The sequence below is a fragment of the Notolepis coatsorum genome (genome assembly GCF_963971535.1).
Source record: "Notolepis coatsorum genome assembly, chromosome: 2".
In the NCBI taxonomy this organism is placed as follows: domain Eukaryota; kingdom Metazoa; phylum Chordata; class Actinopteri; order Aulopiformes; family Paralepididae; genus Notolepis; species Notolepis coatsorum.
The window spans coordinates 34776078-34784363 of NC_140166.1; positions in this window are offsets into that span (position 1 = coordinate 34776078).

Here is an 8286-nt window from a genome sequence, read left to right on the forward strand (position 1 = left end):
GAAACATGAAATCACATTTCACTTTGAGTGTTGAGAGGAGGAGACGGGCTACAGTGTCAGGCTCAGGCTAATGTTACACTTTGAGTGCGTAGTAGTATAGACATATTAGCAAGATGGGTAGTAAGTAGTATAAGAATAGTAGCATAGTATTAGGGTACATAGTAAAACAACGTTTATTTTAAAAAGATATTTCAGATATTGTTTGAATTTAATTGTTTGACATTTACATTTAGTAATTTAGGCATGGGTGTATTGTACTTCGTTACAATACATTTGTACTTTACTCAAGTATTATTAGGTTTGTATACATGTACTTTTACTCAATTACATTTCAGAGGAAAAAAACATACTTTTGACTCCTTACATTTAAAATGCAGACCTACAAAGTATAAATCTCACAGGTCCAACCATTTTAATAATTTGTTTCTCTGGCCGAACTAACGTTAACGTTATTAATCCTGCAGCTGCACTTTATTTAAAAACAGCCAATCATCCCCATCAATGGAGAATTAACCCGCCCATACCCATGCTGATTGGTCCTTGTGCAAGGGATCTTTGATTAAACACCCAGAAGGGCAAGACTACTCAAATCAGTTTGAGCATCAGCTACTGCTGAAGTTAAATAAAAAGTTTTACAGTTTTGAATAAATACTGCTGAAGTTAACAGGGAACGTTCTGATCTATTTTTATGTGTTTTTCTATGGCAGTGGTTCCTAAACCTGTCTTCGAGGCACCCCATGTATTTGTTTAGTTATTCCACCAACAGCACACTTGACTCAACTTAATCAGGTAAAATACTTTAAAACCATTTTAAATTATGCACTGTGGAAGTGAATCAATGAGACGAGCAGACGGAGTATCGAGTCTCTGAACTTTACTTCCAAACAAATCCAACAGAACCAAGGTACAGCCACACCCTTAAATCAACTCCTCCTTACCACCCAATCAGTGTCCATTCTGAAGTGAGACCCTCCATCTAGTGTCCACCACACAGGCCCCCCCCTGAACATTCAGAATTGACATTCAGTGCAACACAAAATAAACGAAACTGAACACAATAAACCTGTACCAACCCCCCAAAACAGTGCACCCAGTGTCTTCAGTCTCTTTTAAGAGGTCTGACCACGCGGCCATAACGACTGTATTTAACAGTCACAGGGAACGTGGTAAGGGTAGGGGCAGGGGGCCGTCCCCGCCGCCGGCGAGGCTTCGTCGGTGGAAAGGTAGGGGTAACAACGGCCGGAGGGCATGGGACAGGGGAAGACTTGGGTGGCTGGCCCCGGCGCCGGGGCTGAGCCAGCTCCACCGGCCCGTTTGGGACCACATGAGCAGGCTTAAGACGATCGACTGAGATCTGCTCCTTATTCCCCCCCATGTCCACCACAAAGTACTTGGGGCCCGACTTGAGGACGCGAAAGGGCCCGTGTCATAGGGAGCCTGCAGTGGAGAACGGTGGGCATCATGACGGATGAACACATACCTCGCAGTCATCAGGTCCTTAGGAATGTAGGACTGGGGAAGGCAGTGATGTGTGGGAACTGGGGCAAACACCCTCGCTGCGTCCTGGAAGGCAGACCGGTGAGCTGTAAATAAAAGGAACTTGAACTTGTAGTGGACCAAGGGGCAGAGGAACCAGGAAGGAACTCCCCCGGGACCCTCAGCGGTTGACCAAAGACCAACTCGGCTGAAGAGGACTGCAGGTCTTCTTTAGGGGCAGTACGCAGGCCCAACATGACCCACGGAAGACGGTCAACCCAGTTGCTGTCTGTGAGCGTGGCCCGGAGAGCGCCCTTCATGGATCTGTGAAAACGCTCACACATGCCGTTGGCCTTTGGGTTGTATGCTGTGGTACGATGGAGTTTCACCCCAAGTCTCTCAGCCACGGTGCTCCACAGCTCAGAAGTGAACTGGGATCCCCTGTCAGAAGTCAGGTCCAATGGCGTGCCAAACCGAGTGACCCAGCCGAAGATAAACGCCCGAGCCACCTCCGCAGCCGTTGTCGATGACAGGGGAACAACCTCCGGCCACCTGGTGGTCCTGTCCACCATAGTGAGGAGGTGTGTGAAACCCTGAGACGGGGGAAGTGGGCCCACCAGGTCCACATGGACATGGTCAAACCGCCTCTCTGGAATGAGAAATGGCTCCAGGGGGGCCTTAGTGTGACGATGTACCTTGGCACGCCACACAGGAGGCCGCCCATAGTTTGACGTCCTTCCTAAGGCCCGGCCAGACGAACTTGGCCCCTACCAGCTTGACCGACGCCTTTACCCCAGGGTGTGAAAGGGCATGAATGGTGTCAAACACCCAGTGGCGCCAGTCAGTTGGAACCATGGGGCGGGGCTGGCCAGTGGAGACGTCACAGAGGAGCGTGGCACTGCTGTCGTGAAACACCACATCCTCGAGTCGAAGTCCTGTCACAGCCATCCTGAACGAGTGTATCCTTTCGGCAACTGGCTTGTCCTTCCGCGTTCCCGTTTGGCGCTCGGATTGGCCAGGTCATGTGACATGTGCGCCCAATAGCGTGTTTGCCCATTTCCGCGTCGAACAGCCTGCAAACTATCTGGCGAAGACAAACTCTAACCTTAACCAACTTCGAAAGAGTGCCTAAGCTTAACCGTCGGAAGAACTTGCCGTCACGCTCTAAGACAAACTCTAACCTTAACCAACTTTGAAAGAGTGCCTAAGCTTAACCGTGCAAAAACTTGCCGTCCCACGATTGGCGCTCATGTCACATGACCTGGCCAATCAGAGCGCCAAATGGGAACGCGGAAGGACAAGCCAGTTGCCGAAAGGATTCACGCATCCTGAACGCCTGAAAGTCTGAGTCGGTGAGCTGGTCAGCAGCCATGGCAGCATAGTCGATGCCCAGGTGCACAGGGCTGACGTGCGCCCGGGAGAGGCAGTCTGCCACCTGGTCGTCTTTACCGGCTACATGCTGGATGTCGGTAGTGAACTCCGATATGGCGGAAAGTTGGCGCTGCTGCCGCGCCGACCATGGCTCCGTGGTCTTGGCCATGGCAAACGCTAGGGGCTTGTGGTCGACAAAAACTGTGAACTTGCGGCTCTCCAGCAAGAACCTGAAGTGACGTATGGCGAGGAAGAGGGCCAGGAGCTCCCTGTCGAATGTACTATACTTCCTCTCGTTGTCGTGCAGCTTCCTACTGAAGAAGGCCAGAGGCTGCCAGGCGCCAGCCACCCACTGCTCGTACACCGCCCCCTACTGCATAATCGGAGGCATCAGTGGTGAGGGCTATAGGAGCAGCAGGAGATGGGTGTGCCAGCATGGCGGCGTTGGCAAGGGCAGCCTTAGAGCCCTCGAATGCCTGGACCCGCTTCAGGGACCAGCCCACGTCATCGCTGGCTCTCTTCCCCTTCAACGCCTCGTACAGAGGCCTCATCAGGTGAGCCGCATGGGCTATAAACCTATTGTAAAAATGAACCATCCCCAGGAACTCCTGGAGAGGTTTGATGGTGAGGGGGCGGGAGAAAGCAGCAATTGCCTCCACCTTGGCGGGTAGAGGAACAGCCCCCTGGGAAAAGACATGGTGGCCCAGGAAATCCATGGCCGGCAGGCCGAACTGACATTTGGCCGGGTTCACGATCAGCCCATGCTCGTTGAGCCGCTCGAACAGTTGACGGAGATGTCCCCGATGCTCCTCCACCGATGCACTGGCTACCAGGATGTCATCCAGATAAATAAACAAATATTACAGGCCTCGCAGCACAGAGTCCATCAGCCGCTGGAATGTTTGTGCTGCCCCTTTAAGGCCGAATGGCATGCGCAGGAATTCAAACAGTCCAAACAGGGTGATAATGGCAGTCTTGGGCACGTCGAGCGGATGGACCGGCACCTGATGGTAGCCACGCACCAAATCTATTTTAGAAAAAATTGTGGCGCGCGCCAGGTGGACAGAGAAATCCTGGATGTGTGGCACTGGGTACCGGCATAGGCGGCGCGTGAACTGGACATTAGGGTAGGCTACATACCGCGGAGCGCGCAAAATGTTTCCTTTTTTGTCAATACACAGTGCAAATTAAGTGTTCAAATGAAGGCATCCAATAATAGATTAACCATTGTCTTACCTTAACACATTAACTGCCACGCAGTTTGCCTGTCTCATACCACTCTCTGCCACCACTCTAAGCCTATGGAGATGTTCACCTTCTTTGCAGGGCTATAACTTTTTAAATTGTATTGCTAAATTGACATTACTATGGCCCATTCAACATCGATTATCTATCGTTCAGGATGTAGGAACGTTATACTTTTTCATTCATAGATTCATATGAAAATACTGTCTAGAATATAAATATGTTTTTATCGTTTTCTGCAGTAATTCCTAGAACGTGAGTATATATAGATTATCAACTGCCGTTTGTTGCCGATACACGTTATATTAAAAATGTCAACTGTACATGATCCTAAACGTTATGACTGATCATGCGCGGATGAACGGGGGGGGGGGGTCGTTTATAATTCCGTGATCGTCAGTAAATGCTTTATGTAGTATGGGTGATATATTGATCAGAGCAGTTTGCATTATTAATAATAAGCACTCACGCTGAAAATGACGTCAGCGACCTCTTACTGTTCGCCGATGAGACTGGAGGAAAAAGATCCCACTTATTTGACTGTGATCTACTCGATCCATTTCCGGTTTGTATAATAATAATAAACGCCCAAATCATATCGATTATTGAGTTATGGCAGCGATCCATATACACAACGTGTGTCTAGAGTCCCGCAACAATATGTGAGTGCCGGATGCATTTGCCCGGTGCACCGAGATCACCAGAGATCCATTTCCGGTTGTAACTCGCCGATCATCCACCAGGCGGCAGTATTGAAGCGTTGCAGAGTTGTGCAGGCTCCCACTTCATCAGACCAGGCTCCGTAAGGGCATTCTGAATACCATGGCAAAAAAAAAAAATATGATCTCAATAACGTTGTACGCCGTGGAATGGCAGAATTAGCATGACCTTAAAACACGTTGTACGACGTTTTTGGCGCAGGATGTGTTAATGCAGCAAAATGCAACATTTCGTCTTTCTTGGCATCAATGTTCTTTTCTGCTTTAACTTTGTCTGTGAGATCACTTTCAATGTGAAGCAGACTGGCGCATTGTTGTTTTTTTGGATGTGATGTGCCTCATTGCTGAGAAAGACCGTTCACAACTTGAATCACAAGTTGCAGTGCTGACAGCAATGAAGGGAACGTTTTTCGTCATTTAGATCTCATCATGCTTTGAAAACAATGTACATACAGTAGCTCTAAAAAGTGTCCGATTTAATGAACTCGGACTCTCATCATGTCCTCTTACTAGAGCAAGCCCTTGTTTGCCAAGATAATGCAACATATAGCCTCAGGTGATCCGTGTAGTTATGCCCAGGGGCAGCCCGGTGCAGCTTCTAAATTACTTTGTTTATATGCCTTGGAAAAATAGTAAATACCGTATATCCATTTTGCTTTTTGAAATTTGACTCAAAATAGTGCGCTGGTGTTCGCTACAAAGCGATCGGCAGGCGGAGATTTAGAACGCAGATGTTTGCTTTACTTGGCCTGCGGGATCAGGATGATCATGTGAATGATGTGACTGGCTACATTATTTAACCTGAGCCTATGCGTGATTGGTTACTGCCTGTACCTGGAATGTTAAACGCTGCCACCTAGCCGACTGACACCTTCGTCGTTGACACCTTGGTCCGTGGGCTGCAGCACAAGACACACACAATAGCCAGCAGCCTGCTGTATATTATATATACATTTCAAAATTCCCAGCATAATATTCTGGGTAGGCATAGCCTAGCCTGGCCTAATAGACCCGCCGCCTATGGTACCGGTCATGAGTGGTGATGTTATTTAGGCGACGGAAATCACCACACTGACGCCACTTCCTGTCCGCCTTGGGGACCATGTGTAGTGGGGAGGCCCAAGGAAGGACTGTTGGACCGGCACACAATGCCGAGCCGTTCCATTGTGGCAAACTCCTCCCTGGCTATTGCCAGTTTAGCAGCATCCAGGCGGCGCGCCCGTGCATAAACTGGCGGCCCCACTGTTGGAATGTAATGTTCCACCCCATGCTTAGCGACAGAGGCAGAGAAAGTGAGGACAGTCAGAGCAGGAAACTCAGCGAGGAGGCGCTGGTACATATCACCTGTGGCGAGCATATTGGCCAGGGCAGGCGGCCCCGGCCCCCCCAGTGTGCAGGGGTATGTGTCAAAGGACACAGAGCCAATCAGCCTACGGTTTGCAACGTCCACTAACAGTCTGTGAGCACACAAAAAATCCGCGCCCAGTATAGGCACCGACACTGAAGCAATAATAAATTCCCAGCTAAACTGCTGTCCATGTAAACACAGTCACGTACCTGGTACCAAACGTACGGATGGAAGTCCCATTAGCCGTGTCCAGCAGTGGTCCATGTCCGTTTCCCAAGGCGTCCGTGGCCGACGCAGGCAGGATGCTCCTCTGGGCGCCCGAATCCACCAACAGACGCCTTCCAGACAACGTGTCCTCGATAAACAACAGCTTGTTGATATTGATGCCAGCGCTCATAGCCGCTAACGAGCGCCGGCTCTTGCGTTTCCCTGGTTACCAAAGTTGCATGGTGGAACATAGCTCTTCGCTTTGTTGCCAAAACGGCGATGATGGTAACAAAGCCCTCTATCATCCCTCTGTGTCTGATCCCTGCGATCAGACACCCGATCAGACACAGCAGCCACACAGTACTGACGGGAGGCCAGTAGTATTCTGTCCGCCTCCTCCGCCAATCCCCGGTAATCCTTGGTGCGCACGAGAGGCGAGCTGGCCAGAGCCGTGCGCACCGGAGTCGAGAGTTGACGCAGGAAAAGCTGCACAAAAATAAAAGTAGTGTGGGATATTGTGGATATCCTGAAGAATTTTCTCAGTCAACCGAGGTTCAGTTAATAACAAGGTTTATTAACTGGACAGATAGAAATATACATAGTAGTTAGAGAGAATGGCTGAGGGGCTCGCCCCAGGTGATCAGCTGAATTTACCCAGGTAGAGACCTCGAATGCTGTCGGGAGGAGCCTTATATAGTTAAAAGGGGGGAGGTGGTCCCATTTGATAGGTCAAATGGGTGGGGGGGGGGAACACAGGATAGGGGATAAAGGGGAGGGGAATGTCTTTACATGAGAGTTGGGGAATCAATATATTATTCCACAGTTACTCACTTTTCTCTTCATAATGTGGGTGAGATTAATATATAATATAGCGTGTGTTTCGAGACTGTGAGTGTTGGTTAAATGGTATATTGAATCTACAAAGATATAGAAATTTAATAGCGATATCTTTGTAGATTCAATATATCATTTAACCAACACTCACGGTCTCGAAACACACGCGACTAATGTCCCGTTTAATGTGGGACTAACGTCCTACCGGAACGTCCCGTTGTTATTCTACCCGCCTATCTGTAATGATAATGGTTTAACTAATCCGAATACATCGTTCTCAGGAATGGAAGAGATCGTAGGCTGAGTCTGAGGTTGAAACTATGAATATTACAACGATACTCTGGTAAATCTAATCATGATTCTACCAGCTCTCGTCATTCTTCCCGCCTATTGCAGAAGAATCATAGAACAGTTTCTAACAGAGTAGCGTTTTCCAAGGATATCACGTCTACTAAGCCTACGTTTCTTGCCTTGTTGCCTATATTTTAGTCTACACCAGCTAGACTAGGGATGGCAATCCAACAACCTATGGTGTGCCTTAGCTTTTGGTCGGCACCAGCTCGATCTGGGAATAGCACTACAACCCAGCAAATCCTCTCAGAACCGCCTGATAAGGACCGGGGTACACACGTTTCCCCCGTAACGATTCTCAATACAGATCAGATATATTAATGCACATTACTCAGCCATAATCTCAATATTGACAACATACCGTAACATTCACCTGGCACAGAGAAAAGCGGGAAGGTTTTAATTCCTTGCCATATATTTGGTTGACCATTCTATTATCTCATGATTGACCTGAACCACGAACGACACCGCCAGGGAGCTGCGAACACAACCAGGGCGACGACAACAAACGTGGGAGAGCCGCCATCCAACCCAGCCCACACAACACAGACGTCCCCAAGGAAGGGGAGCAGAGGACGACGAAGGAGACTGACCAAGGAGACACTGACGGAGAGGAGATCAACCTTCGACGGCCTGAGAGAAGACACCTACGAGTTCAGAGTTATCACCATCAACGAGATTGAGCCTGCTGCGCCACCCCGGCACTGCAGACTACGACAGACCAAGGCCAACGCC